The 20,413-nt window shown below is 40.1% G+C and overlaps 1 protein-coding gene across 1 annotated transcript in view; it reads left to right on the forward strand.

Annotated features, from left to right (window-relative positions):
* Positions 1–20,413, forward strand: part of myt1lb (myelin transcription factor 1-like, b) — a 251,762-nt gene that overhangs the window by 24,641 nt on the left and 206,708 nt on the right. The gene's annotated exons all lie outside the window — the stretch shown is intronic.

The following is a 20,413-nucleotide window of genomic DNA, read 5'->3' on the forward strand; positions in this document are numbered from 1 at the left end:
GAATCAGAGTGTAATGAAGAGAAAAGGTGAACATGTGTGGGTTCAGAGTATTTTAGGGGATTATTTTAAAGCTTGATGCACATGTTGTGTGTGTGTGTGTTGTTTTGTGTAAATGTGAGTGTGTTAGTAGAGCCTGCTCCTTAAATGAGGGCAGATCCACCTGCCACCTGGAGGGCTCCTCAGACACAGCCCCCTGAAACCGCTGACATGGCACCCCTGGGTCCTTCTACCAACTCCCCCTAAGCAAACACAAACACAGCTCTGTGTCTCCTCATGTGCCCTCACCCTGTCTGTCCTTCCTCTGTCATTTCATTTATTTATCTCTGCCTGTCTCTCTCTTCTGTCACTGCACACCCTCTCTCTCTCTCTTCGCCTGTCTGTCTCCCAGAATCTTGTGTCTCTCCTCCCTCGCTGTCTCTACTTTCACACCGACTGCAGCACATCTCTGTTTCTTTGTTACCATGGTCTCTGTTACAGGATTTTCCTCCTCATGGATGAGTTGTTCAAATAGAACAGTTCAGGGGGGGCTGGGGGTCTGTGCAAGTTTTACCTTCATTTCTTCACATCAGTTCAGTGGTTAACGAGGGGGATGGATCACATATTTACTGATAACAAGGAGGATGCCATCGTTTCTCATTTTCTCTCACCAATTGCGCCCCACAGTCCCATGCATAATAAATCAGACCCTCTGTGTCAGCAGCGGTTTCTGCACACAGACAAGAGAGCCATAGCGTGGAGTGTGATCTGCTACAAAATGCAGGAGAAATGTGAAGCTTTGCACTCAGAACCGGAGTCTCGCTTCACTTCCATTGCTGCAATGTATTCAGGTCATTCTCGGGTCTCTGTTAAAGCGCCTCTTCTTTTTCTTGCATGTGTTAAGCTCCTGCATCTTGTTCATTTTACTCAAATCTGTGTACCACCTGCCCTGGATAAATAGCGCTCCGTGTTGTAGTTCTTTAGTCTTAGACCTCGCCGCCAAACGAAAGGCACTGCCCTGCTCTTGTAAATGACCTAATTTTCCTGCTCGGCCCAGCGTTTTCCGATGTGAGCCGTTCCAAAATAGCTTGGCTACAGCAAAGCGTGGCAAACTCATTTCCATCTTGCATAACAGGGACCAAACATTCCCCCCTCTTCCTAAGCTCATTGGCGAGATGGCACATTCTTTCACAGGCAGAATATCAGCTTCCCACCTCATTGTACGAGGAAGATGGTGGCATTATGCATTTTACTAATTCATTTTCATCACAGTGTGTGCATTAAGACTGTTCGCTCTTATTTTTTGAGCATGCCATTTCAGAGCTTGGCTCTGAGTAGGGCTGGGTAAAATGAAACAAAAATCATATATTCATATTATTAACTGAATGGAGATACACAGGAAGTATCTGGACATTTTTCTGCGAAGACTAAACAAGTGACTGTCACTATTTCAGAATAATAAACTTCAATATGGTTATAGTAAGATTCAAACAGAATCAAAACCTGTTTGACCCCACAGCAACAAAATAGGAGTCCTAGACTCAAAGTATTGGTCTCTTTTGTTTAAAGATCCAAAACTGCAGATAAATTCCTACACTCTGTGTTAAATGTATTCCCGTTCTCTCCCTTTGCATTGTTCTTTCTATGTTGAGTTTAGTACACCTTTGATGAATGAAATGAATGTTCACGCTCCTGAAATATTCTGAGGCACTGACAATGAGAGGATGGAATGGTTGTTCATTTTTTTTGTTTATGAGTTGGCTCATTTTTTAAGCTAAAAGCCTGAAAGAAACATCAGTATGGTTAATTTAATTTGCATTAATTTGATGACTTGACACATGGTTCTTCATGGTTTTTGGCCTCTTTGTATTCAGTAATGGTGTCTTGTAAGTAGGGGTGTTAGAAAATATCAATACACTTACTGCTAGTTAGCAGCAGGTAGTTGACTCTTCCCTCTTCTCCTCTCTTTAGACCGGTGGTTCTCAACCTTGGGGTCAGGACCCCCTTGGGGGTCGCAAGACACTGGGAGGGGGTCACCAGATGCCTTAAAAAAACTAAGAATATTTTTTTAAATTACACTGTTGCGACTTTACACCAGTTTTACCAAATGTTAACCCTTTTTCATCACTTTAAACATCAATTTTGCCGATTTTAGAACATTTTTGGTACTTAAAACCCATTTATGTCCATTTTAAACCCTTTCCATCACTTTTTGTCTGCCAGTTGTTGATACTTTTAAACCAATTCTTCCCATATTATGCCTATTGTTGCCTCTGTTGACCCATTACTGCCTCTATGAATCACTTTTTACAACCCTTTTTGCCTATTTTGACCACAGTTAACCAATTTATGTGAGTTTATATCAAATTTTCATCCCATTCCACCTGATTTCCACCAATTTTTGCACTTAAAGGCCATTTCAGCCACTATTTAATCCCCTCTTACCACTTCTTGTGCTCGTTTTTGCCACTTTAATCCAAATACATTCTTTAGACATCTAATTTCACCACCTTTTTCACCATTTTTTGCCATTATTAACAAATTTTTAGCAATTTTTAACCCATTTTAATTCTGTTTTTAAACAAACTTGTTTTCATTTAAAGATGGCTATTCACTAAACAAACTGATAAATAAAGATATTTGTTCTTTGATAAGATTGGTTATTATTCAGGTCAAATATAAAATATGGTTTTCACAGCTTAACTTCACAATGGACCATGGTTTAGCTGACCTCCATGGGCCCCCAGTTTGGCTGGGTCCCAGAGACCTCCTCCTTTACCCCCCCCCCCCCCCTTATGGATGGCCTTGTCATCAATATTCTTGATTGTGCATTGCTGTGTTCAACCACCTTCAGGTACAGTGGGGGTCCCCAGTCTCTAGCACCTTTATTTTGGAGGCTGTGGGCTAAAAAGGTTTAGAAGCACTGCTTTAGACATCGAGATCACGCCAGACTTCCAGTCTAAACGAGACGGTTGCTCGTGCCTACACAGCAGAGCGGCTCCTGCTTCATTCAAAGTGGATATGTGGACTTATTTTATCTTCCAAAACATTAAAGACAGTACAAACTTAGACAGGAGTGAAGCCATTTGTAAGATATGCCATGCCAGAGTGAAATACTCAGACAGCATGACGAATCTGAGAGCTAAACATAGTGATTGCCTAGCAGCTAACAGCTAACGTGAAAGAAGCCTGCTGAAGCTACCGCAGATTTTTACTCGTGCAACCATAATCACACAGTCAATACTAGGGCTGGGAAATTAATCAAAGATTAGATTAAATAGCAATATTTCCTGCTGCAATTTTCAAATCACGGAAGGTGCAAGCTTTCTTTAACCTGAATTTTGTGTCAAAATAGCAGTTTTAAACTTTTATTTGCAGCAGAGATTTTATGCATGACATATAATGCAATTATTCAAGTGACATTTGTTCTAATAGTCTAAAAAATCCTACCTTCATTTTATTTATCATTAAATATGAGAATGACAAAAACCCTTCAATGCAACAATTCATATCCAATTTGCAATACGAGTCAAAATCCTCAGAATTAGGTATTTTCTAATAACTGTATGGCCCAGACCCTTATTTAGGAATAAACAAAAGTTAAGGCATAATTGCAAATCAATATTGGAGAAAAAAAATCACAATTAGATTATTCTACAAAATCGTCCAGCCCTACTGGTCACCATTGTTCACCAGTTTGCAGCAAAACCAAACCCCGCCCATGACTACAGCCTTGTTCTCCTAAAATGATGTTGAGTGGTCGGTCCATTCTCAGACCAGGCAAAAACTTTTCGGAACAAGGTGGATCTACCTGATGACAGACATGGAATCTGGCCAATCCATCAGCTTTGAAGGGTTAGATGGAGCAAGCCCATGGTATAGACAGGACACAGCGCACGGGGATCCTCTGGGTTTTAAGGGATATGCTGAATCTAGAATGCTAGCATAATAATAAACACAAGATGAACATTCCACACCACTGCTTTAAGTTCCTACTCTCCAGTCTAGCACTATCAGCAGTGTTAGTGGTTAGCTTTCATATAAACTAGTCTATGCTGACAAGCGTTTACATACAGTAGCTGAACAACATTTTCGAAAATTAATTTTATTAAATGCATTTAAAGAATTAGTTCAGTCCAAAGGAGGTTATGCATTAGAGAAACTTAGAATTGCACATTCAGGTATTAAAGAGAAGGCTGTGATTGGGTGATGGTAAAGTTGGTCAGTAAATGTTGATCAAGGAACATAAAACAATGCTGTGTATAAAAATCAGTTTTGCAGGAAGTATGGAGTGTTTATAAGAAAAACTGAGACAAAGCACAACAGCCCGTACATAACAGTGTGAATGGATGTTACCTGTATCACTGAACGTTGTTCAATCCTAATTAGAAGACCATATGTTTGGAGTGTGAAACAAATAATCTCATTGTTATTAGTGGAATACACAAACATGCATGCAGGCACATGCCATGCATTCAAACATGAGAACAGATGGACAAACACACTTGCACGTGCATGCAAGCATCCACACACATGTGATAGCCACCCACACCAGAGCACATTAACACACACACACCCACAGACATATACAACCCACTCTTCTGCCTGTAAGCAGTCTAGTCCAGTTACTACAAAGCCCACCAAAAGCTCTTTGCAGATCAAATAATCATGCCTTCCATCTGTTTCCATTTCTCTACATTAGCTTTGAGAAGGCGCCCTACAGACCCCGTTAAGAATCGCCGCAGCCATGGGTAAAATAATGATTCCTCTCTCAACCCCCTACTCCTCATTATCTCCATCTAAAGCCAATTCAATGACAGGGAGTAGATGTGGGCCAATTGCATGTGTGCAGCTTTCGCTTTTCTGTAATGCCGTCTTGCTGTGATATTATGCAGGTCTTGCAATGTAATGGGCTTTTTATAGCATATGAAAAGTTATTTTTATGTTGTTATGGCATGAAATATAGATCATAGTATCAGCTCTATTTGAAATATGTTGGCCTGAATCCTTTTGATTTTGCCCAGTTATCTTTGTAGTGTGATTTTCATTTTCTGTTCCTCTCTGGACATAAATGTTGGGACATTAATCAAAAATGGTCTGAAATGGGGCCAGGAATGATATCCAGTTTTTTAAGAGCAGAGATTGATAGATTTCTAATTCAAATAAAGGGAAGACGATATTATCAATACATTTAATGTTGATGCTGATACAGTCGTTATTTACAGCCTGTATAAGGGTTGTAAACATCAGCAGGAATTTGTATATCCACTGATACAGATAATTGAGTAAATTTACTCAAATCTTTTGTTATTCATGGTACATCAGCTTGTATGTCTTTCTGTAATTTCAGGGTGCTTGTGGAGGGAGACAAGCTGATCCTTATGTTCAGCCTTAAGGACTGATGGACTGAGTTGTGATGAGGGCATAACGTGATGGGCCAGTATTTTGATTGTGTTATAGAAACCGTCATTCGTAACGACACTACGATGGCGCAGGTCCTTACAAATAAAACCAAGTATTAACTAGGGCTGAGTGATATTTGAAAATGATCTAATTGCGATTTTTTTTCCCAGTATTGCAATTGAATGTGATTATTATTAGGTTCCTCAACTTATGCATTTTCAACATATTCAAGCAATAAAAAATTCTATATTATAACCTACATTCATACATTTAACCATTTTATTGCTAAATGGATTTGCAGTTTTACTTGGCAGAGAAGGCTCTGCTCTAAAGATGCTCCCTGGTTTAGTCAAGCAGCTGGCTTTGACTTTTCAGGGATTACAAGGCTAGAAACCTCCATATGGATGGATACATAAGTGACAGTGCGTATTGAAAACAAATTATCATAGTAGCATGAATCTGAATATGAAGGTGCAACAAGCTTTAAGCTATAATGGAGGTGGCTGGGGTGGGGGAGGGAAGCTGCTGCTAGTATAGAATGAGCATGTTATTTTGGCACATATTGCAAATTTAATACAGTTTGCTTCATTGAAGGGGATCATTTTTATGTCACTCACTTTGACTAAAACAAAACATACATACATGAAACATAAAAAGGAGGATTTCTGTAAACCATTATTTTAAAAATGGGCACTTGCATGTTTTCATAATGCGCATAAAATCAATGCTGCTGCAAATACGAATATATTAAACTGCTATTTTGACACATTGTAAGTTAAAGAAATATTGCGATTTAATTTTATTTGCAATTAATTGCCCAGTCCTATCATAGAGAGGTTGGTAAAGAAATATCTCCTTCTACGTTTATCTAAGCTGACACACCAGATGGATTTGTTTCACACATCCACCAGGAAAACCTTCAATACTAAGCGTTTGGGAAAAGGCAGAGGATTTAAAAAAAACGTGGAGTGTGATAGGATTATTATTCTGTCTGTTACATCTCTACGGGCCAATCACAGCAACAAAACACGTGACGTAGCCGCTACCAACGAACAATGCAAACTATGGCGACTGTAGACATGCCAGTACCCGACTTTTGTCATTTTTGAAAAGAAAACAACTCACTGCTGTTCTTTGTTCTTCTTTTAACGAAGAAATGTGGTCAAGCTCTGATAACACTGACGCTTTAGCAGCATCCATGCTACACTCTTCTGCCATTATTGCGTCAGCCTCTTGTTGCTGCTTACATATGTCATGACTCCGCCCTGCCTGAAAGTACTGCCGCTCGTCGCTGATTGGTCCTGTCACTTTCAAACCCAAACTTTTCAGACAGGAGCTTTGCAAGATGGATTCACCAGTGAGAAACAAGGAAACGGGCGTGTCCATCTGCTTTGCAAGGTTAACATTTATGTAGTTTATTTAATGCAATATTTAAGTGCTAATGGGACCTTTTTGATCCTTGTACAGTTGATAGCTTTACTGGATTAAGACCTTAAGTCAGTCTCCTTGTATATCGTCTGGCTTGTAAAATAGAATGAAAAATTCATTCATTCTTAGTCTTGCATATTTAAGTGCTTATGAGTGCAAAATTCAATATTTTATCCTGTTATATCAGACATTCAAATATTTGTAAGAGTGGTCTGAAGTGTTCTGAAGTGTTATTCTTCACTTAAAACAAATCACAGATAATAAAACTTTGGTAAATGACAGAATCTTTGTAAAAAAGTGAGCAAGTATGTTTTAAGGACAAATTTCTCCTTAGAAACAGTTGGGTAATGAGACCCATCAGATCGTCTGGCTTGATTTTTTTCAGGTCAATGAGCACTATCAGTATTTCATTGAGGCTGTTTGATAACCAGTCTAAAACTCTTCATTTGAAGCATGTAAGAATATTGTTGAATTGTACTCAGCTCAACTTGAAAATCTAACTGGAGCACAAAGGAATTTTAAGAAAGAGGTCAGAGGGCTGTGATGGTTAATCGCAATGTTGGTTCTGAATCACAATGTTGGAAGTGATCCAGGAACAGGTCCTACCTGAACATTCTACTGTCTGTACCTGCAGGCAAGAGAGAGAAAGGCTCTTTTTGTGTTTGAAGGGCGTTCCATTCTGAAGGATTCATTCACAGATACAGATTTGCACCAGTGCATTCACAGAATGCAGGTGTCATCTGGTCCACTCCTACACACACATGCTGTATATATTTATATTAACTGTAGATGTGTATGCATGCACATAGACATCAGGTATCTGCCCAAAAACAGCAATCCCACTGTGAAAAATATATAAACATCAAGCAAACATACAGCAGCATATGGCTCCATACTGTTCAACCCACACACACTCACACACACACACACAATAGAGAGAGAATTAGTCAGGCTTTGTATTATTCTATTGATCTCACTGCAAGGCTGAAGCTGTCTCCATGCCTCTGTGCTCAGTGCTCACAGCTACAGCAGCACTCCCATACACCAGCACTGCAGAGACTGGCATTACACTCATACATCAGACTGCCGTTAGCATTAAGGTAAGCCAAACAACACACACACACACACACACACACACACACTCGTGGTGGGCGGTAAACTGGTGTCACCAGTATTGCAGACATCAGTATTACCTCTGCCACGAAACAAGTTTTTGCAGAATTGTCATCATTGCTTTCCCGTCATTATTGTGTTTGGTTGTAATGCACATATGAAGCCAAACCAATGCCACCGATAGCTCGACCTTTCAGCCATAATGAGGGGTTAATTAAAGCAGGGGTTCTCAACCTCTTCAGCCTGCGACCCCCAAAATAAAGGTGTCAGAGACCGGGGACCCCACTGTACCTGAAAGTGGTTGACCACAGCCATGCACAGTCAAGAATGTGGAGACAAGGCCGTCCATAAGGGGTTAAATGAGAAAGCCTCTGGGGCCCAGCCAAACTGGGAGATCAGCAAAATCATGGTCCATTGTGAAGTTAAGCTGTTGTGTCCACATTTCATATTTAACCTGAATAATAACCACTCATATCAACGAAACAATATCATTTTTTAAATTCATTTGATTAGTAAATAGCCTTCTTAAAAGTGGGTTAAAAATTGCTAAAATGTGTTAATAATGGCTAAAATGGTGGAAAATGTGGTGAAATTGGATTTCAAAACTTGCAAAAAATAACAAAAAAAGACAAAATTGGATTAAAGTGGCAATAATGGGCATAAGTAGTGGTGTAAGGGGATCAACAAGTTGCTTCAATGGCTGTAAAATGGCAAAAATTGGTGCAAATTTGGTGAAATAGGATGAACGGGCAAAAAAGCATTAAGTAGGGCAGAAAATTAGGTAGGAATTAGTTGAACTGGCAAAAATGGACAGTGAAATGTGATTAAATGGGCAAAAATGGGCGTAAAAAGTTGTTAATATTGGCCATAATGGGTCAACAGAGGCAACAATAGGCAGAAAGTGGAAAAAATTGGTTTAGAAGTGGCAAAAGCAGGCAAAAAAGTTATGGAAAGGGTTTGAATTTGACAAAACTTTATTTTAAGAGGTGAAAATGTGTTAAAATTTGCAAAATTGGTATGAAAAATGTATGGAAACAGGTTAAAAATTGGCAATATTGGTTTGAAATGGCAATAGTATAATTCAAAAAAATATTCTTAGTTCTTTTAAGGCATCTGGAGACCCCCTCTCAGTGTCTCGGGACCCCCCCAACTTTGAGATCCACTGAGTTAAGGAATGATTTGTGACAGACAAAAGCTTAGCTTAAGGCCCGGTCTTCAGCGGAAATCAAGTCTCAGTTTTCTGACACTTTAACAGCAGACCTTCACTCACTGACTTAACAGCACCTCCTCCTGGTGTCAGAGCGGATGTCAGTGTTTAGAACGAAGTAAAACTCATCTTAAAGTTTAATGTCGGTAAAAACAACAGTAAGACTTCTCCATTGTAGGGCATTGGTATTAGTCTGTTGAAGGCTTTAACATGGGCTATGTGCTGAAATAGATAGACTTAGTTTGTCCTGGGCCCAGCACTGCTGAAGTGATTTACATTACCATTTTGATTTTGGTTGTGACTTGTGTTTAGCATTTAGGGTGTAAATGTACATCACTTCCTGGTAAAGTGCAGATATTGCTCCATATCCTTTCAAAACAAATAAACTTCGAATCTGACCTCCAGGATTAACATAGTTTTGTGGAGACTTCTCCTCTGCATTTCAGCGATAATGTCATTCCAACAAAAACTGCTGCTTTGCATGACCTAAGATATCCTCTATACTGTCCTTAATGTTTGCACTCAAAGAACAGTCAAGCCATTTGAGAGAAGATCTGAATTCTTGAAAAATATTTTTTGTGTCATTTATTTCAACATTTTTTAATCCATGGGAGACATTTAGGTTGCAGGTGGAAACATTTTTATTTTTTAATTCTATTTATATATATTGTATTTTTTAATCAGGATTAAAAAGAAACCTAAGCATTTTTTCTCTTACCTGAATCTAGTACCAGCCCATGGTAGTGTGGTCTGTGCACACTGACAAACCTGGGGTCCCTGATTTCTACAGATGAGAGGCAGAATAGCTACAGATGCATTGTTTTGACAGATTTAACCCAATGGAGAAATATCATGAATTTTGAATGTCTGACAGAAGCTAAATTACATTTTAGTAAGTTTTAATAATCACAGATCTGTCCTTGGTTAGTCTTAGTCTAGATTTAGTCATGAAAAAAAGGCTGTTGACAAATGTTTTTAGTCATAGTTGTAGCCGATGAAATTAACACTGCTACTCAGATTCTATTAACCTTGCAAAGCAGCTGGATATGCCTGTTTCCTTGTTTATCACTGGTGAATCCATCTTGCAAAGCTCCCATCTGAACCGATGCTGCTAAAGCACCAGTTTTATCAGAACTTGACAACATTTCTTCGTTAAAAGAAGAACAAAGAACAGCAGTGAGTTGTTTTCATTTCAAAAACCACAAAAGTCGAGTACTTACATGTCTATAGTTGCCATGTTTCACGTTAGTCCTCACTAGCTGTGCACGGGCAGCTCGATAGTGGCTACGTCACGTGTTTTGTTGCTCTGATTGGCCCGTAGAGATGTGACAGACAGACTGTTCATCCAGTCACATTCAGAGTTTTTTTCAAAGCCTCTGCCTTTTCTTAAACGTTTCCTATTGAAGCTTTACCAGATGGATGTGTGAAACAGATCCATCTGGCGTGTCAGTTTAAGATTCTACCATTTCTGAAAAAAAAAACAAAAACAAAATAGTTTTGCCTTTCCACTCAATAGTAATACAAAAATTAGTATTCACAAGGACTCAGTTTGATAAGGAGGTTTGAGTTGAAGATTTGACTTTTACATTTATTTCTTCATTGTTAGCTTTAGTTCTTTTCCATTCTTTTAAACCAATAAAGAAATAGCAGATTTTGTGTACTTGGGCTGCATGGCGGTGAAGGGATTAGTGTTGTTGCCTCACAGCAAGAAGGTCCCTGGTTTGCTTCCCGGTCAGGGCCTTTCTGTGCGGAGTTTGCATGTTCTCTCTGTGCATGCGTGGGTTCTCCGGGTATTCCAGCTTCCTCCCACCACCAAAAACATGCTTGTTAGGTTAAGTGGTGACTCTAAATTGGTCATGGGTGTGAATGTGAGCGTGCCTGGTTGTCTGTCTCTATATGTCAGCCCTGTGATTGACAGGCGACCAGTCCAGGGTGCACCCCAGGACAGAATGTCTAGAATTAGACTTCTATTATGTTCTACTAATCTTATAGTTACGTATATACTATATCTCCATTATCTAAAAAAATGTTATATCACAATATATCACCTTGCATATCATATGATAAGTCGCAGTATGTAGTATCGGCAGCCCTTTATTGTGATATGTGAGATATCGCCAGATTCTTGCCAGTTCCCAGCCCTATCAAGTGGCCTGCAGTTTGTTAACATTTTTCAGCTAATTATAACACACTAATGATATTGATAATGCTATTTTAGGTCATGATAATAGTAATATTATTTGTTACTGCAAAGAGGGAAAACACAACCATACATTTCCATTCATATGGCCCAGCTCTAACACCCACTCACAGACAGTAGAGGGACACATGGCTGCTGTGTGATAAAACTTCTCTATCTGTCTCTTTTTGTCAAACACACACATCTGCACACACACACTCACAGCGAATGGGGTACATTATCACATGTGTTTCCCTGTCAGGCGAAGGGTCTTGGGGATGTGACTGGCTGGTGTGCGTGTGCGTGACTGGCGGGCCACACCTGTCAACAGTACTCCATAGGCTGGGTGCTGATGCTATCTGACAGCCTGGCTGCCATGGCAGGAAGTGTGTGTGTGACTGTGAGTTTGTGTGTTCTGTGACCGTTTGGATGAGTCATTGTTATGCCCCCGCTGCTATTTTCCCCAGAGGACCCTCCAGTGTCTGACTGGTGGTTTCACTATGTGTCTTTCTGTGTGCCTTTGTATTTTTTTTATGTTTTTTGTCTGGCCGTGTGTTCAGATCCTATTAACAGCTGGCCTCTTACTCATACAGTAAACAAACACGCTGAAACATCTAAATTTCTTAGTGATCTAGTCTCTTGGAGTGTTTGCATCCGGCCTTGAATGCAACCCATTGCCGATGCTGAAAGGCTCCTACCCCTTCTTTCCCGTGTGCTGATATCTGTAACACAGCTTTAATTCACACAAAGGATTTACGTTAAATAACAACACCTTCGCCTAAATTGGCTCATTCTTATGCAAAGCATGCTGCTTTAAACCTAATGTTGCAGCCCACTTCACATTGCGTGTATAAATGACTTACTTTCTGGATGTGACTCTCAGACAACATCCTTCAATCATGGCCGCCACAGAGCCAGCATTATGAGGCAGCTGTACCCTCCAGTGCCTCTCAGCAGCACATGCATTTGGCTGAAATATTCAGCCCAGCTCCCAGCGTTACCTTGCATGTATAATTACCGGATATGCTGCCTGCCGCTGATAACTCTCCCAAACAATGTTTGAAGGGGGAAGGCGGCGATGAATTCCCAATGAAGTGTGAAAAAGACTGATTAAAATTGCCGTGGTCAAAAGCCAGCGCACCAGTGTGTTCTGCTCTCGCAGACCAGGGGAGATGGGAAGACAGGCTCTGCAGCCGAGATAGCTGGCTTTTTTTCTAGACTGAGCTTGGCCTTGATTTTTCGGTTTCTATTTTGGTCGACAGTAGGATTCATATTGGCATATATTTTTGTGCATTGGCTGAGGCTCATCATAATTAAAAAGAACATTTTTGGTGCAATCCTTGAGCAGAAACAGTCCGTGAATGGTTTTATGTACAGCATGAAATCATGTGAGCGTGATCAGGATACAGAAAAATAATGCCCTAGAAACAAAGGAATGAGGGGGTACTACAGACATTTCTTGTTGTGAGAGGACAATGTACCTGGCTATCTTTCATTCCATTAACACAACTACTTCCTGATCCATAACAGCGCTGTGTTCTGAGGTTGTTAACAGGCTTAAGCTGTTGTGAGACTTTAACAAGTATGTTTGTTTTTCTATTATTGAGCTATTGTGTTAATTAAACTCAACATCCCTGTTCAAACTCTATAGTTTATAGACAAGTATGTGCTGCCTATATTCTGAGTGAGCATTGCCATCCCTGAAGTACTTGATGAAGTAGCGTATAACCAGCAGGCCCGGTGCGTGCAAATGTGCTGCTCTGGGAAAGAGGCAATTTTGCCACACCTCAGATTGCAGCTATAGGCAACAAGAAACAACACATCAACCCCGAGGTCACAGAAAACAGGCATTTTTTTGTTCTTGATGGGTCAGAGAAAGACAAAAAGTCTTGCATCAAAATTTACAGTGCCTCAAGTGCAAATAGTGCTACCTAGACAGCTTGAAATCAGCAGGAGAAACACGTGAAATCAGCTGGTTATGGCGCCTTCTTTTCCTCAATAGCTCTGATTGACAGCTGTCAATTCAGCACCATGGACAGTGCCATATCTACACAAGCTCATTTAAGCTAAAATATCAACGATGCGACTTCTCACTGAGTGTGATTGGATGAACATTCCTTACTGTCACATCTCTATGAGCCGATCAGAGCAACAAAACACGTGACGTAGCCGCTATCGAGCTGTGGATGCGCAGCTACTAAGAAATAATGCGAAACATGGCGACTATAGACATGTAAGTATTCGACTTTTGTGGTTTTTGAAAAGAAAACAACTCACTGCTGTTCTTTGTTCTTGTTTTAACGAAGAAAATGTCGTCAAGTTCTGATAAAGTTCTGATAAAACTGGTGCTTTAGCAGCATCCACGCTAATCTCTTCCACCATAACTGCATCGACCTCTTGTTGCTGCTTGTTTACATCACCACTCTGCTGCGCCTGAAAGTTCTTCTTCCCCTTGTTGCTGATTGGTCCTGTCACTTTCTAACCGGGCACAAACGGTTCATATGGGAGCTTTGCAAGATGGATTCACCAGTGAGAAACAAGGAAAGGCATATCCATCTGCTTTGCAAGGTTAATATCTGTCCCATTGCAGCTGTAAAAAAACAACACAACAAAACCAAGTGCAAGAACACAACAATGTTATGGTCAGTCTGAGTCAACAAGCAGGCATTTTGCAGCTGCGCACAGTATATAACGCATGGGTGTGTATAATAACTACTAATCTGATTCAAATTAATGTGCAACAGGAGCAGGGGCACAAATAACTGTAATCAACAATCTTAAAAACACATTCCATTGTTTCTGTACCCCTTGCTCCTTAAGTATTTTTCTTTTTTTATACTCACATCCGGATAGTCTCTGTCTTTGCTTGCAACCAAAATGCACTTAATACAAACTAAGTGTGTTACAGCACACTGACCTGTCATTGGCTCATTAAGGGCTAGGGGCAGGACATGAGGGGGTAGGATGAATGATTGATTGATGGGCGCAGACTGAATGACACATGATTCAGCTATTTATTTATTGAGCTTATAGGGTGTTTACTATCCTGAGTGTGCAAATTGTAGTTGGTTGGTTACTTTTTATATTTTCTGATGCTTATTTTTGTTGCCCTTGCTAGAGTGCTGCTCTAGTTTGTCAATATGACCGCGCCGGCCCCGACAACCAGTGAGGATTATCTCTGCAATTAATCAAGTTTCTGTTTTTCAGTTAAGATTTTAGCTTCCCAAAATAATGAAAGCAAGATCAGAGAAATTAACTGATTACCTTGTCATATGCCATGCGGCACTTCTTCTTTATTCACAGTAGAACATAAACAACACGTCAGATGTTAAATCTGAGACATTTCACCATTTTATGAAGAATGTTAGCTCGTTTTGAATTTTTATAGCAGCAGCACATCTTTAAAATAGTAGGGACAGGTCATTTTGTAGCTAACTAGGGTTAACTGGCAACACATCAGTGACATGCCAGGGTATAAAAGGAGCATGAAAGGAGGTGGAGTCTCTCAGAAATACACATGGGCAGAGGTTCACCAATCTGGGAAAGACTGCATCTAAAATTGTTGAGCAATTTCAAAAAAATTTCCTCAACATGAAAATTTGAAGAATTTAAATATCCCTCCTTTTACTGCATGTGATATCAAACATTTAGTGATTCTGGAGAAATCTATGCAATACGTGTGATCTTGGGGCTCTCAGACTGTGCTGCATTAAAAAGAGACATGATTCTGTTGTCAGAAGTTCACAGTTGTAATGTTTCAAACATTTGTCTAGGAGGAAATTGATTATGCTTAATGATGATAATTATCTCGGGTCGTTTCACTCATGTTTCACCGATTATTTACTTGATGTGAAGTGAAATAGATCATTCCTTTCAGTATGCTAAGTAGGGCTGCAACAAACAATGATTTCAATTATCGATTCATCGATACACACACACACACACACACATATATATATAGTTTTGTTTTGTTTTTACTCAATACTAGTTTTTGTTGACTAAAACTAGTAACGGGTTAAAATGACTGAGCTGTGACTGAAACTAAAAGGCTTCTCAATCTTAAGACAAAGACAAAGTGAGATTAGAAGAAGCTGTCAGAATGAACACTGTTCCTCCAGTTTCACATCTGAAGTGCTGGACTGCTGCCCAAACTGCCATATTGTTAAGTTGGGAGAGAGAGCAGGCTGATAGACTCTGTATATACCATACGTGTGTATGTGCACCTGTGTGTTGCAGAGCCAAGGCGCCCAGCAGCCTGTTTGCAGCAGGGTGGGAGGGAGTGACGGTATCTCATTTGAGGCATGTGGGCGTCAAGCTCAGGGCACCTAATTACAGCCCCGGCTCCCCACAGCCCGCCTGCGTCTCCCTCAGCCCCCATGTTTGGGTGCATCTTCCCTGGCAGAGCCAGATGATACGCTCTCTACGTCTCCGAAGCTTTGGTCTCAGGAGGGCTCCACCTTAGCACAAAGCTCGTCTGTGTCTGATTAGCCGGCTTAAATGAGATCCCCAGCTAACTGGCTATATTGTCAGTCTCCTTTGTTGACAGTCATGAGATGAGCTGCCAGACAGCCACCCGGCTAGTTCTCCAGCTTTATCAGGAGATTTATTCATCGTGTCTAACAAACATTGGCATTACATATCTTTAGGGACCTCATTTAGGCTACTCTAGTTCAGATACTAGTTAGCCATCTAGCTAGCTATGTACCTCTGGGCTAACAAGCCCAGGCAAACATAAGGCCTTTATTTCTTCCATTCTTCTCTTGTACACTGATGTACAGTTCAATAATTGGTGGTTATTAGTGAGCCTGCTGGAAGAGGAGCTGGGTAGCTGTTTAACCCTTTCCTCCCTAAAAGGACGGCAGTCGTCTTTCATCTCATTTCAGAGGATTAGGAGGCAGAGAGATGGCAAGAGAGAGAAGCAGAGAGAGACAGAGATGGATGCCTACAGTGGGGGTTGGTTATTATTTTTTTGCCAACAGCAGATGCCAGACACAGTGGTTTCAAACCGGGCACACTTTAAAACACAACACAGCTGCCGTCTCTGCATCTGGGCACCGGATAGAAAGACTAGGGAGGAGAGAAGAGAGGAGCAGAGGATAAAAAGAATAAAGACAGGGAATCAGGAAGAGAGAGGGAGCGGGAGACAGACTGTGCAGGGAGAAACAGAGGGAACACGAGGGAGGAGAGAGAGGAAGAAACAAAGGCTGACACAGATAACATCTATCAGCGCAGCACAAATAAGGGCTGGGTTTACCATTATAAATAGAGATATACCCACACCCCCCCTCCTACCTCATCCCCCAGTTTAGCAGCCCCTTCCAAAAAGCTGGGAACCACTAACTGGGCCAATCCACAACAGGGATTAGCTATCTAGCTGCAGAGGCATTTAAATGTGCTCATAGCAAACTCTGCGCTGCTTTATGTGGGAGTGACTGTAAACACAAACACGTACTGAGATGTCAGGGAGAAGAAAGAGAGTAATGCACGCTTTACTCTATTGTTTTTACCATTCTAAAGGATGTCACTTAGAATTTTAATACTGTAGAGAAGATATGTAACAAAGGGAATCCAGCACTGTAGCATCACAGTACCAATATCTATTTTAAGATTTAATACTTTGAACTGCTTTTGTGAAAGACACAATAATTAATGCCAGAAAATGTACCAAAACTTCAGCGAGCGCAAGAAATGAGATATGGGTGAAAATTAATTTGCACCAGCACCCATCCTGTGGAGGATTGTTAACAATGCATTAAACTGCACACACTTTCCATTTTTGATATGCATATGAAAATCATGAACATTTCAAGGGAGTTGTTGATTACATAGACTTTCTCAGTGACAGTGGTTATATTTTATAAGGGTTTTCAAAATGTGGGACCGTGAGCCTCCCCTAAGAGAATTTTATTTTTCTGTGGACCCCTGCCTATGTGAAAAATAAGATTTAAAAAAATTTAAACAACTATATTTTCAGACACTTTTATCTTAACATTTGTCATTTATATGTTGGATATTTTAGTCTGTATAATAACTGGTAACTATGCTCTACACTCTAATTTAGTGGGATCTGTATTTTCAGATGTAGCAGGATTGCATCACTGCAGATCCTCCTTCACCTTCAGCCTTGCCTCGCTTTTGATCGTTGTCAGCACCCAAACCTGCACTTACAGAGACTGTCTTAATGTTTACTTTAGTCACCAGAATCATACTGCCTTATATTGTTTATAGTGTGTACATCTTTGCAAATCAAACTCTGTGGCTGTAGAGCGTCATCAGGACCAGTAGATGACCGCCATAACTTTAATAGTTGACTCGATAGTGTTGTTTTTAGTAACTATAAATCTGTCCAGTTTACCCCCATGTACAGCAGATGCTAGCAAAGCAAATCACCTTTTTCCTGGTTTATGGTTCTCCGCCTCCCCTGAAGACCCATGGTGCCCCCCAGGGCGGTGCCCCCCCCAACCGCTGTATTATATTAAATACAGTAAAAATGCTAAAATACAACAAAAGTGTAGTTAGTAAGTACTGAGATTTGATAAAAGGTTTTAATTAGGACTGCTAATATTAATTGCATTAATCACTGCTAATAAAGGTCCACAATGAGTGCACCAATTTGTATTGAATCTTATATAATCGCATGTTTTCTAAGCCCCTGCAGCTCCCTGCAGCCACAGTGATGCAAAACAAGTCCACCACTGCTCCTAGTGTCTCATTTCTTTTAAAAAACTGACAGCTCAGTGGACAAGTCAAAAGTCACCTGTACCTTGTGTTATCATACATTTGTCTTTTACAGTTTCCTTATTTCCTTTAATAATTTCCTTTTTTATGGTTAAGTTCTTGTAATCTCCAACCTCCCAACAGTGTTAATTTCTTCGACTAAAACTATGACTAAAAATGTTCAACAGCTTTTTTTTCATGACAAAAACTAGACTAAGGCTAACAAAAATAGATTTAGAAATCACTGCATGAGTTCAGGAACACTTCCAGAAATCATTGTCTGTCAACACAGATCCCTGTGCCATCCACGAATACAATTTAAAAGCAGTTTCATTCATAGAAGAAGCCACATGTAAACACCATGCACAACGCCGTCGTCTTCTGTGGGCCAGAGCTCACTGAGCTCAATGGACCGAGGCAAAATGGAAAACTGTTCTGTGGTCAGATTAATCAAAATTTGATCTTATTTTTTATTTTTCACCTTTGGCAGCAGCAGCGTGTCACCATCATTACAGATCTTTCAAAATACAATGCAGCTGTATCTCTTCTGCCTCTCAGCAGTAGAAAGCAGGAACCCAGGTTTGGCAAGGTGCAGAGAACACACCAGTGTTAAGTTGGTAGTTATTTTAAATTTTGGTCTTAGTTTTAGTCTTCTGATTAAATTTCTTTTAGTTTTAGTCATTTCTATCCTTTTTAGCTTTAGTCTAGTTTTTTTTAAAGATTTATTTTTGGCCTTTTTTTGATAGGACAGTGGATAGAGTCGGAAACAGGGGAGAGAGCGGGGAGAGACATGCAGGAAATAGTGCCACAGGCTGGATTTGAACCTGGGTTGCCTGCGTATATGGCATGTGCCTTAACCACTCGACTACCGGCGCGCCAGCTTTAGTCTAGTTTTAACTCAAGAATATTTGAGTCTAGTTTTAGTCCATAAAAACTCCACAAATTTTAGCCTTTACTTTTAGTCCTAGCATTTATTCTCTTGCCTCTTGAACCAAATCATGGTAGTGTGTTCTCTGCACCCTACCAATCCTGGGGTCCCTCCTTTCTACAGCTGAGAGACAGAATAGCCATAGATGGTCCGTATTTTGACCGATTTACCCACAGATGAGAAATATTATGTAGTTTTAATGTCTGATGAAAACTACATTACATTTTAGTCTAGTTTTAGTCATCTTGACAAAAACTAAACTTACTTTTAGTCAGTTTAAATCATCACAGATCTCAGATTCAGGCTAAGAGAATACATTTTTTGACTAAAAGTAAAGACCAAAATGTTTTTGAGTTTCTGTCGACTAAAACTAAAAAATGTAGAAATGACTAAAATATGACTGAAACTAAAAGACGCTTCATCTAAAGTCTAAAATTAAGATTGAAAATAGCTGCTAAAATTAACACTGCCTCACTGCCACTGCCTTATAAAAACAGGTCTGTATACAAACAGGAAGTCATTTCTCTTATTTAAGAACAGTAGATAACTGACACAAAAACTGCTTTGAATGCACAATGAAATTAAAAAAAACTGGTATCAAAAGGATGTGATTAACGGCATTTATAGTCCTTACTGAAAATGAATAAGTATGAACATGGTCATCATGAAGAGCATGCAAACTTAATACAAAGTTTATATTCTATTCGTCCATGCTCTATACCCAGAAGGAAATGGTTGAGTCGCTCTTGGAAAGCTGTGTATTGAGCTCTGTGATATGCAAAGTAGGGGTGGATTGAGATTTCCTTTTCTTTCCCACTCCCAACCTGTAGACTGTGGTGCAGGGCAAAAGTCAGCAGCACTAAAAAGGAGATTATACACTATTATTATTTTACAATATGTATAATTTCAGAGACCCTGCACCACAGCATGCTTGTTCTATCTCTCTCCCTCTCCTCTTTTCTTTTGTTCTACCTCTATGACAGTTGTCCTTGACTGCAGAGTGAGCACGCAGTGCAGGCTTTGGTGGAGAGGAGCTAGTCAAACGCTCGCTCGCTTTCCTGTTGAGACAAGAATAGGAAAGGACATAGAAGGAGTGAGAGACAGAAAAGATGGTGAGAAGTAGAGGAAAGAGAGTGCCCCCCCCCCCAGTTCAGCAAACATCTTCCTAAAGCCACAAAGAGATGTGAATGAGGACAGGAAGAGTATTAGCAGGAAGTTGGCCTGATGAATAAACGTCTGAAAGCTAGCAGAAAGCTCCGGGCATGTTGTTGGGAGAGAATGAATCGACATTGTCTGCCAAGACAGAGAGACTCAGAAATTGTGATGCAGATTTCCCTGAGATGTTGAGCTTTAAAATCTGCTTCCTGTTGTTGAATGAAAAGGTGGCAGGCATTATAGCCACAGTGAATGTAAGATTATTCCAGAAACAAATCTAGCAAACATTGCATAAGCTTGTTGTGTT

This window comes from Cheilinus undulatus, linkage group 18, assembly GCF_018320785.1.
Source record: "Cheilinus undulatus linkage group 18, ASM1832078v1, whole genome shotgun sequence".
NCBI classification, from domain to species: Eukaryota; Metazoa; Chordata; class Actinopteri; order Labriformes; family Labridae; genus Cheilinus; species Cheilinus undulatus.